Here is a 12,403-nt window from a genome sequence, read left to right on the forward strand (position 1 = left end):
TCGGTTACAGCCATTCATCACACACTCTAGCTCAAAATTGTCACCTAAAAACTACTGGTCCTGCCTATAGGTGACACCAGTCATGGAGCTGCACTGCTGTGGCACCTAAAACCCTGAGGAAAATACATCATTCTGGAGAGAAGAGTTAAAATAAAGAGATCCGGTGATCTCTATGTACGGAACTCCCATTGTTTTTTCTCTTATTTTTTTTCTTGGTTGGGGCCCAGATGGTGCCCCCAGTCATGTGGTACTATGCTGATTAAAACTCTGAGAGAAACCCATTTTTCAAACCAGGGGACCAGGAAAAGCAGCCTCTTGGAGTCAGAGAGTGTGTGCAAAGCAGATCTTCTAATGCAAACCAAAACAAGTTCAGCTTACCCCTGAGCTATGCATATACAAACAAACCCAAAGCTGCCTGGCTAAAGCTTTGAAACAGAAGCTTACCTGTGAACCACTGCCCAAGAAGCTGAAACAGGACTCTCAATCTGTACCTAAGGGTAGATTGTCTATGAAAACAAAAGACTCACCATTATCCAAAGATTTTAACTAGACTCAGACTCTTTACAACATACTACAAATATCTAAGACAGAACCCCAAATTCACTAACATACAGAGAATCAGAAAAATGTTTAAGGGAAAAGATTATCGATAGATGCCAATGCTGAGATGTTCCAGATGTTGGAAATATCAGACTAAAGTGTTATAACCATGCTTCATGAGGGAAAAATATACCCTTAAAAGAAAGGTAAGATAGAAATTCTTAGAAAATAAATAGAAACTATCAAATAAAACAAATGGAAATGTAACAAATATCTGTAATACCTTTCATTACACAGAAAAATTAAAAAAAACCTAAATAAATAATGATATATATTGTAATAATGACTAGAGGCCCGGTGCACAAAAATTTGAGCACTCAGGGGGAAGGGGGGGGTCCCTCAGCCCGGCCTGTGCCCTCTCGCAGTCTGGGACCCCTCAGGAGATAACGACTTGCTGGCTTAGGCCTGCTCCCGGGTGGCAGAGGGCAGACCCAATCCCTAGGTACAGCCCCTGGTCAGGCTCAGAGCAGGGCTGATTGGGGAGTTGGGGCGCTGCCCCTGTCATGCACAGAGCAGGGCGGATCGGGAGGTTGCGATGCCACCCTCAGTCATGCTCAGGGTAGGGCTGATTGGGAGGTTGGGGCACCACCCCCTGTCACACTCAAGGCAGGGTCGATGGGCAGGTTGCGACGCCACCCCCTGTCATGCACAGAGCAGGGCCAATCAGGGGGTTGGGGCGCTGTCCCCTGTCACTCACAGAGCAGGGCCCATCAGGGGGGTTGGGGCTCTGTACCCTGTCACGCACAGAGCAGGGTCAATCAGGGGGTTGGGGAGCTCTCCCCTGTCACGCACAGAGTAGGGCCGATAGGGGAGTTGGGGCACCGTCCCCTGTCAAACACAGAGCACTGCTGATCAGGGGGTTGGGGCGCCTTCCCCTGTCACGAACAGAGCAGGGCCAATAGGGAGGTTGTGACCCCGCCCCCTGTCACACACAGAGCCGCAGGGCTATCAGGGGGTTTGGGCGCTGCCCCCTGTCACGCTGATCCCGGTGCCAGGAGGCCTCGCAGTTCCGCTGATCCCGGTGCTGGGAGGCATATTACCCTTTTACTATATAGGGTAGAGGCCTGGTGCATGGGTGGGGGCCAGCTGATTTGCCCTGAAGGGTGCCCTGGATCAGGGTGGGGGTCCCCACTGGGGCACCTGGCCATCCTGAATGAGGGGATGATGGCTGTTTGTAGCTGGTCACACACCCTTCAGGGTGGGGGTCCCCAATGGGTTGCCTGGCCAGTCTGGGTGAGGGGCTGAGGGCTGTTTTCAGGGTGACGGAAGCTCCCAACCTCTCCTTTTTTTCTTTTTTTTTTTTTTAATTCTGGGCCAGCTTTAGCTCTGAGGATCCAGCTCTTAGGCCTCCGCTGCTGAAAGCAGGTTTCTGGCCTTTGTTTACCTTCTGTATTTGAAACAATGTTGCAATCCTGCTGGCTGAAGCCCTGCGACTAAAGCAGGTTTCTGGGCGTTTGTTTAGCTTCTATATTTGTAACATACTTGCTTAGAGTTGCAGCTCAGAGGCCTGCAGTGGCAGGCGGGGAACGTTGGAGTCTTCCGTCATTGAAGCAAGCAAGCCTCATGTTCACTTTAAGCTGCCTGGCTGCCGGCCGCCATCTTGGCTGGCAGTTAATTTGCATATTGCCCTGATCAGCCAATGGGAAGGGTAGCGGTCATACACTAATTACCATGTTTCTCTTTTACTAGATAGGATATTCAAGATGCAATTTGTTAAAATAGCAATTCTCCCAAAACTGAAAATGTAAATGATCTAGAAGAGCCAAAATAATTTTTTAAAAGATCAAAATTGGAGGACTTCAACTGATTTCAAGAATCACTCTAAAGTCAGTGCAATCAATAGAATTTGATATTATCAAATAAGTCTATGTATACATCAGTGGAAGTGAATTAGCAATTCAGAAATAGGTACATATTTTTTACTAACAAAATTATATATTTATGTAAAAAGTCAACTTTGGATCTTACCTGACATCATAAATAAAAATGAATTTGAGATGTATTAGTGATGTAATTGTGAGAGCTAAAACAGCAATATTTCTGGAAAGAATCATAGAAGAAAATCTTTGAAACCTTAGACTAGGTGAATATTTCTTATATAACAAGCACAAAACAAACATAATTGATGAACTGGAGTTTATCAGAATTAAAAACAGTTGCTCTTTGTTATACATTGCTAACAAAACAAATAAATGGAAAAATAATTACAATACAAATATCTGTCAAATACTTCCATCTGGGATATGTACAGAATCCTCACAATTTAATAAAAACAACCCAAGTTAAAATTAGAATGTTTAAGTAGACACTTCACAAAAGAAGATATGTGGATGACAAATGAGCACTTGATAAGATGCTTGGCACCATTTATCATCAGGAAAATGCAAATTTAAACCACAATAAGTCTGTCTATATACCCATTAGAGTAGCTAAAATTTTAAAAATACTGACAATAAGAGTTGTTGGTGAAGCTGTGTAATAACAGAAACTCTCATGCACACTGGTGGGAAGGAAAAAAGGTAAAATCATTTTGGCAAAGTTATTGGTTAGAATATAAAGTTAAACATACACCTGCCATACATTCCAGCCATTCCACTTCTAGTCACTTCTTCAAAAGAGCAGTTTGTGGAGCACTTTTCTCCCAGCATTCTTATAAGGCCTATAATATCTTTGTTATGATATAGACAACACAGTTTGGAATAAATATTAAGAGACCATGCCAAGACTTTTGACATTTTCTTCATTAAAAATATTTTTTAATTTAAAAATATGACATTTTAGAATGTCCGAAATTTTCTTTTTAGTTCAGAAATTTTCTTTTGACCTAAAATGTTGGAAAACATATTTTATAGAATAAATTTTGTAAAGCAATATATAGTACAAGAATATAAGAAACTATTTTTACCTATGACATTTAAAAAAATCTTTATTGTTGAAAGTATTACGTCTGTCCCCTTTTTATGAGTTTTATTCTTTTTTTTTTAATATATTTTATTGATTTTTTATAGAGAGGTAGGGAGAGGGATAGAGAGTTAGAAACATCGATGAGAGAGAATCATCGATCAGCTGCCTCCTGCACATCTCCCACTGGGGATATGCCCGCAACCCAGGTACATGCCCCTGACCGGGATCGAACCTGGGACCTCTCAGTCCGCAGGCCGACGCTCTATCCACTGAGCCAAACCGGTTTCGGCGAGTTTTATTCTTAAAATGCACATTAACTATTGTATTTCTACTATTTCCTACAGTGTTGAACATTTGAAAATATGAGATAAAAGTATCAATATTTTGGAGCAAAATATGAGGTCATTAAAAACTTTATTCAAAACTTCAGTATCCTACAAGTTAAATATTCTCTTCCTATCTTAATTTCTTTGCTTCACTAGTTTAGCTTTCTTTTTAAGCAAAGTTTTAATATGGACAATTTCTAATAGACCTTCCAGATACACAGCATCTTGTTAAAAATTCATGCCAGCCAGCATACAAGAAGGTCAGAAAATGCCTTTGAATTTATGCCGTAGTCTTTTCGATAATTCATTCAGGTTTTAAAAGGGAAAATCCTCATTAAGTAAAAGACCCAATGCTTATTAATTTATATGCTTAAGCAAGGGACACCACTAATTCATTTATTAAATATCAAAGATCATATGTTTTCACCCCTTGTCCTGGCTTATTGGTTAATGGCCTTAAGCCAATATAGGTGAAAATAAGGTATGGGGGTGGAGTGGGAGAGAGTCCAGTGACTGAGGTAGGTTTCTCATCTCATTTTTTAGCTTAATGAACTCTGGCACTTCTTTACATTCCTATGCAAAAGTACAGATGATACAATTTAAAGTGACTTTTTTTGTATAACTGTGGATTTTTCAATACTTGAGAAATGTGAGGTCATTACTTAGCTGTAGTGGAGATGATTTACACAAGTGGAGGAAATGAATGTAAGAGAAGCAGTAAATGGACTATGGAATTCCAGATGCAGTGCTCCAGATTTAATATGTGTATACAGGTGATGCATCAAAATTTATTGCTCAAAGCATAGTAACTGGAGCTAATAGGTGTTCAGGGGACAAGAACATAATACAGAGGAGGAAGAGGTTTTTGGTCAAATCAGGTTGAAAAATATTCAGCAAAACATAAAGAGATAGATATATAGATAGATAGATAGATAGATAGATAGATAGATAGATAGATAGATAGATGATAGATAGATAGATAGATAGATAGATAGATAGATAGATAGATAGATAGATAGATGATAGATATGAACAGGTATATACATATGCATGCACATGTTTCCTTCCTGGCTAGTTGGCAGGTTGTGTGCATATTTGTTGTGTGTTTGTTTATTTTGTTGTGTTTATCAGTTAGGTTACTTTCATTGCAAACAAGAGAGAGGCATTGCCTAAATTAAGCGGAGTTGGAATATAATTGAAGTATATCCAATAGCTCAGAGAAGTGACAAGACTTGGCAAATACAGAAGTCAGGATCTGGTAATAAGAATTTATCAAAAATTCTGTCAGAGAACCACCATGAAATTCATAAGCTCTGACTGCCTTTTGCTTAAATGTTTCAGCCTGTGGTTTATTCAGGTTAAGATTTAAAACTATTGAATATAAATTTTACTTGGCCAATTTGAGCTACATATCCACCCCTTTTGTATATTAGGGTTCCTTTTATTTGCAATTCTACCAGGACTTCATATTATAGAGAAATAACTGCAGAAAACAGATTAATGTACTAATAATGTAGAAAACCACAAAAAGATTTTATATTTGTGAATATATAAAAATATCTTATTTCAGTGTTTATGTGTTCTCATTCATTTACTTAAGTCATATATAGTGAAAATCTACTGAAAGGTACAAATACATTTTAAATATTACTATTCTGTTTAGGGTGTTTGCATAACTATAGAGTTTCACTGGCAAAAACTTTGGCTAAATGAGTATAAAAGTAACAGGAAAAAACATCTCATATAACTGAGTATAAAAATTGTTATGGCTTTTGCCATATATTTCTGTTCACCTGATTTATTAGCCTTTTAAAATATTCAGAATTAAATATGTGCAACTGACATGTCTGTAAAGATTATGGTTAATTCTTTTTATAATCACACCTCAGGCATTTTATGAGCACTGGATGACTTAAAATCTGATGTGGGATATAGATCTTCCACTCATGCAATTTGATTATGGTCAGGAGGTCCTGAGCCATGGAAAGAACATCTATTTCCTGCTTAGTTTACTAAGGCAATATTTATATATAGTTATCTACAATTCAAAAGATTTTAAAAGGGAAATGCCAAAGCTTATTTCTCTTTCACAGCATGTTTACAGGCTCCAAAGATAAATGGAAGTCATTAAGAAGTTATACTCAACAATCTTATATTTCATTCACTCAAAGAAAGAAGAACTTGCTTAAGGCCATAATTTCTAAAGCTAGTCATGTGACAGACTAATACATTCTGATAGAAATTAAAGCTCTCTATCAGCTGTTAAATACAAACTTGTAAGATTGCATAAGGTGTACTTTTTATCTTTTATACACACACATACATTACTTCTAGTTGAAGTTCAGTAGTTCAGACTTAATTGCTTATAATTTTAAAATTGACAATATGTATTACATTTTTATTGCAACCCAGAAAATACACTTCTACAATTTTATACTCTCTGTGATCTTTTGAAATAAAATATAGAAGGAGAATGGTCATAAACATACAAATTGGCAACTATTTTCTTAAAAAACACACACAAAAAACAACTGCCATATTAGAAGATTAGAAGCCCTTGTGATTTTATTTCTCATATTAAATAGTTTCATAATCCTGAGCAAAATTGCTTGCTCCTTTGAACAGTGTGTTAAATAAATGTTAGAGTCATAAAAAAGCTAGAAGGAAGGATCGTCCAAATGGTCAGCACACTGCCAGCAACCAACCTGAACTATTTCTCAAAGGAAGTCACTCTATATCTTTGGTTGAAAACTTCGAGCTATAAGAGAGGTCCCTTCCTTAAGGACAGGATACTCATTGCATTGAAATATGAAACTTGATTTGAGGTTAGATATTAGCCTAACACATCTTTTCTTCTAGTTGTGTTCATTGCATTCACATGAAAAGCCTTCAAACATCCTCTGGCATGACAGCCCTTTACATATTCGAGGATGATTGTCATTGGTGACTGTCATGGATTCTCACACTATTTTCCAAGTTAAAAAATTCTGGCTCATTGAATTCTTGTTTTTTATATCACCACACTTCAAAATCTTTCCTTGTCCTCTTCATTCTTTTTGATAAACTCTTTTATAACAATACCTTAAGAAATTGACATCTACCAAGTCCAATATGATTTGAGCAGAGTGAGAGCAACACATATTCTAATATAGTGACTACTCTTTTAATGCAGCTAAACTTACGTTAGGGAAGGTGGTTTTGTTTTAATAGCCACAACACTCCAATGTTCACATTGAACATGCAAACTGCTAAAGTCCCACATCTTTTAACACATAAATTGCTAAACCACAAGATTATTAGTTTAATCAGGTAGAAATCAAACTGCTCTTATTATCATGTAGTACTCTTCTTTTTCACTTTTTAAAATCTTCCTGCAATATGATCAAGACTTGTTGAATGCCTTGTTAAAATCAGCATTCAACCTTTCTTGTCTTGATATTAGTCTGCAAATTGTATCAGAAAATAAAGTAAAATTGGACCTTAGTATTAAACAACTAGAGGTCTGGTACATGAGATTCGTGCATTCAGGGGGGGTCCCTCAGCCCGGCCTATGCCCTCTCCCAGTCCAGGAGCCCTTGGGGGAAGTCTGACTGTGTTAGTGCTGCCTGCCGCGGAGGCGGGAGAGGCTCCTGCCACTGCCACTGTGCTTGCCAGCTGTCAGCTCGGCTTCTGGATGAGCAGTGCTCCCGCTGTGGGAGCACACTGACCACCAGGGGACAGCTTCTGAATTGAGTGTCTGCCCCTGGTGGTCAGTGCTGGTCATTCAGCAGTTTGGTCAATTTGCATATTAGCCTTTTATTATATAGGATTGTGCCCGCAAACAATATATTAGATAATCTTCTCTATTAAATGTGTTCTTCCTGGAGCAGGTTCTCACCTAGGCATTTAAAGAACATACTTATGCCTAGGCCCCACCCAGATCAACTGAATCTGAGTCCACCCAGATCAACTGAATCTGAGTCTATGCCAGGGGGCCCTGAGCATAATATATATTAAAAACTCCCCAGGTAATTCTAGTGATTTCTAGTGATTGCCCAAAGGAAGGCATAATACTTTGGTTGTATAAGTTGATTTTAGCTGAATTTCAAATTATATGGTACACTGATTTTAATAATTATTAATTGAATAATTAAATGTTATTAATTGAATGATATTGAATCATTATCTTTTTAATTATAAAATTATATTACACTAAATATAATTTATAAATTGGGTGCCTCAGTTTGGCATTAGCATTTATTTAACACTTTTTTGTAACATTTGCTAATAGCCCTATTTAAAAACAAAATACATTCAAAACCAGAGTTCTGGCAGACTGAAGAATGTAGAAAAAATATTTTTGACTTTTTTTTGTTTGAAGTTTTACATATGCCTCCTTTTTCCTCAATTGAGCCCCTCCCCCTCCCCCCCCCCCCGCTCCCCAGCAGCTCCCAATCCTGAGGGCAAGCCCCACCACCCCAGTTTCTGTGTCCATTGGTTATGCTAATATGCATGCATACAAAAGTCCTTTTGTTGATCTCTAATCCCCTTCCCCTGCCATTTGTATATCACATGATCTCACTCATATGTGGGATATACTGGCCAAAATAAACTGATGTAGAAAGAATTTTAAAACACAGTTTTTTGTTTATTATATTCATAATAATATTTCTACTAGCAGTATGTGGTGCTTGGTTTCTATTTATAAAAGTAATCAACACTTTCTTTTTTTTTTTAAATATATTTTATTGATTTTTTACAGAGAGGAAGGGAGAGAAATAGAGAGTTAGAAACATCGATGAGAGAGAAACATCGATCAGCTGCCTCCTGCACATCTCCTACTGGGGATATGCCCGCAACCCAGGTACATGCCCTTGACCGGAATCGAACCTGGGACCTTTCAGTCCGCAGGCTGACGCTCTATCCACTGAGCCAAACCGGTTTCGGCAACACTTTCTTTTTAAAATACATTCTTTATTGATTTCAGAGAGGAAGGGAGAGGAAGAGAGAGGTAAAAGCATCAATAATGAGAGAGAATCACTGATGGGCTGCCTCCCACACTCCGCACACCTGGAATAGTGGCCACAACCCAAGCATGTGCCCTGATGGGGAATCGAACCATGACCTCCTGGTTCATAAGTTGATGTTCAACCACTGAGCCATGCAGCAGGGCAACACTTTCTTTTTAAAACAAACACTGACAACTGCAGAAATAGCTGAAGTCCTGATAGTTATGCAATGGACTGACCTTTGGGAAAGTCTTTGTTTCTAAAACTCTATCTCTTCTTTTAGAGATATCAGGAGGATATTTTTCAGGTCTTCTATTTTAGGTCTCTTCAAAATTGCACTGTGAGTATTTCTGGAGTAGTACTTAGTGAACTTGAAAGTCATTTATCATCTAGGGCTGGACACAAGGCTTCTGAAAAGAGCTTAGTGTCTCATCTCCTGTGTTGGGTTTCAATAACTGTGATCATCAGATTTTAGCTCAACAAATCAAACATTGATTCTAGTCTTGTCCCATTTCAATGAATTTCTCAATTGTTTCATTTCTTTAAAAGAGTTAAATCAGGATGGAAATTGCATAATTCTACTTTAATTTTCATTATCTTTCCCAAATTGCAGGTTTGTGTTTTCTTATATTCACACCCAGCATTATATGTGAAAGCTCTGTTGATCTTTTTTGTATTATTTTAAAATTTTACTGTATTTTAGAATTTAGTATATTATAATTTTATGTCACTATTTTAAATAGGACCTTTTAAATAAATCACTTCTGTATATATTTTCTTTTTTCTTCAGCCTTAATTATTAATTTTTCATAGCATTTAAGAGATGGAAAAAAGTTTAGACCTTAAATCTTATTTTGGAGATCATCCTATCAATATTCTTAATTTGCAGATAAAACATGTGAGAGCTAAGGAAATAGTTGTAAATAAAAGCTATTTGTCCCACACTTAATATTAAGGCAATATTACGCATTTCCTTAAGTGCTTTAATTTTATTTTTACACCATGAAAATCATACAAAGTAGCTATTATTTTAATCCCTGTTTTATGGATAAAAACATAAAATGTGGCTCAGGTCAACAGCTAGTAGTTGTCATGTTTAGGATTTGAAACCTACTCTGTCATTCTGTAACTTCAACTCAAAACTACTGGAGTTGCTTCCACCTTGTGGGAACCACACCAGAGTCCCCAAATAGGCAAGGCTAATTAGAGTGTGGAGGCCTTGTTGATAGCATGCCGGATGGCCAAGGCCATTCTGAACTTGGGAATCTTAATCAGAAATGCCCAAGGACTACACAGCTGCAGCGATCTCATGGTACGCTGTGACCTTCTATAGCCAAGTGATTGATGTCATTGTTGGCAACTAACCAGCCAGTGTTCTAGGCAGAGGGATGTGCTGGAGAGGAGAGAAAAGGCAGGCACAAAGGGTGCTGCTAGGAAGTAAGACTAAGAGCTTGTGGAGATATCAGAGATAGCTACCAGGTGAAGCCAGTATGGGCAGGGGAGACAGGAGAAGCTGCTGAGGCAGAGAGCTCAGGTGCCACACTATGTGAGGTGGTGAGTCTAGGGGCCAGCATGCAGCTGCACAGATAATAACTGTGGGTACAGAGACTGCTACTACTATGTGGGAAAGATATGTACTAGTATTTATGAGCCAGTGTGCAGCTGTCTATATGGGATTGCTGTGGAGAACTGTTTTGTCTAATGCTCCTATAATAAAGTCTCATTCTTATATACCCACAACTTCTCATGGCTTCTCTGTCTAAGACCCGACATCCAAGTAAGTCCAGCACTGGCAGAAGGGCTTGGACCCAATAGTTAGTAAAATGGGTAGGGTTTGAGAAGGAACCTGCCCTGGTATTTGGTGTAGTCGAGGAGAATTCAGAATATATGGACTCAGAACAACTCAAAGAAACTCAGAATAGCAGAGTTTTGTCAGAGCTCTTGCTCTTTCTGACACACCTCAATAGTAAAAAAATAAACAAACAAACAAAATACAGGAGGTAGCTGAAATAGAACTAGCTAGCAGACCTGCTGTATCCAAGTCTGGCATTATTTATACTATAAACATTACTTTCTTTTTAAAACATATATATATTAGAAGCCCGGTGCACAAAAATGTGTGCACTCGGGTGGGGGAGGTCCCTCAGCCCGGCCTGTGCCCTATTGCAGTCTGGAACCCCTCCCCGGGGGATTGGGCCTAAGCTGGCAATCAGACATCCCTCTGGCAGCCCAGCAGCCCTCAGGGGATGTCCACTTGCCAGCGGGGAGCAGACCTAAGCTGCAGTTGGACATCCTTAGCACTGCTGAGGAGGCAGGAGAGGCTCCCACCACCACCGCTGTACTGGCAGCCATCAGCCTGGCTTGTGGCTGAGCAGAGCTCCCCCATGTGGGAGCACACTGACCAACAGAGGGCAGCTCCTGCATTGAGCATCTGCCCTCTGGTGGTCAGTGTGTGTCATAGTGACCAGTCATTCCCAGTCTTTCTGCTGTTAGGGTCAGTTTGCATATTACCCTTTTACTATATAGGATAGAGGCCTGGTGCATGGGTGGGGGCTGGCTGGTTTGCCCTGAAGGGTGTCCCAGATCAGGGTAGGGGTCCTGCTTGGGTGCCTGGCCAGCCTGAGTGAGGGGCTGGTGGCTGTTTTCAGACTGGCCACACCCCCTTCAGGGTAGAGGTCCCCACTGGCATGCCTGGCCAGTCTGGGTGAGGGGCTGAGGGCCGTTTTCAGACTGGCCTGAGACTGAAGCTCCCAGCCTCTCCTTTTTTTCTTTTTTTTTATTCTGGGATTTATTTACCTTCTATAATTGAAACTCTGTTGCCTTCACTGGCGCTCCCAGCTCTGAGGCCGTGGCTGGCTGAAAGCAGGTATCTGGAGTTTGTTTAACTTCTATAATTGAAACTTTGTTGCTTTTGGAGCTGTTGTTTTCGGAGCTTAGAGCAGGCCGCAGCAGGCGGGGAACCTTGGCTTCCTCCATCACTGGAACAAGCAAGCCTCCTGCTTGCTTCAGCTGTGTGGCTGTCGGCCGCTGTCTTTGTTGGCAGTTAATTTGCATATTGCCCTGATTAGCCAATGGGAAGCGTAGTGGAGGTACGGTTAATTACCCTTTTCGTCTTTTATTAGATAGGAGATATATATATATATATATATATATATATATATATATATATATATATATATATATATATATATATATATTCGGTATGTTATGCATTAATAGTAGCAACAGTTTTTCCAGGTTTTGCAGTGATCTGAACAAAATTATAGAGACATCCAGCACACTCCATTGAAAAATAACTGCGCCCCCCCAAAAAAAAAACAAAAACAAAAACAAAAACCAACAACAGTCAGGTTCTTGACTGTTGTGATGCCTGGCACCATACTTCTTATATTAGCCTCTCTATCATCATCTAGAATGAAAACATTCTAGAACAGGGATGGGCAAACTTTTTGACACGAGGGCCACAATGGGTTCTTAAACTGGACCGGAGCGCCGGAACAAAAGCATGGATGGAGTGTTTGTGTGAACTAATATAAATTCAAAGTAAACATCATTACATAAAAGGGTACGGTCTTTTTTTTTTTT

The sequence above is a fragment of the Myotis myotis genome, unplaced genomic scaffold, assembly GCF_014108235.1.
Source record: "Myotis myotis isolate mMyoMyo1 unplaced genomic scaffold, mMyoMyo1.p scaffold_m19_p_2, whole genome shotgun sequence".
Taxonomy (NCBI): domain Eukaryota; kingdom Metazoa; phylum Chordata; class Mammalia; order Chiroptera; family Vespertilionidae; genus Myotis; species Myotis myotis.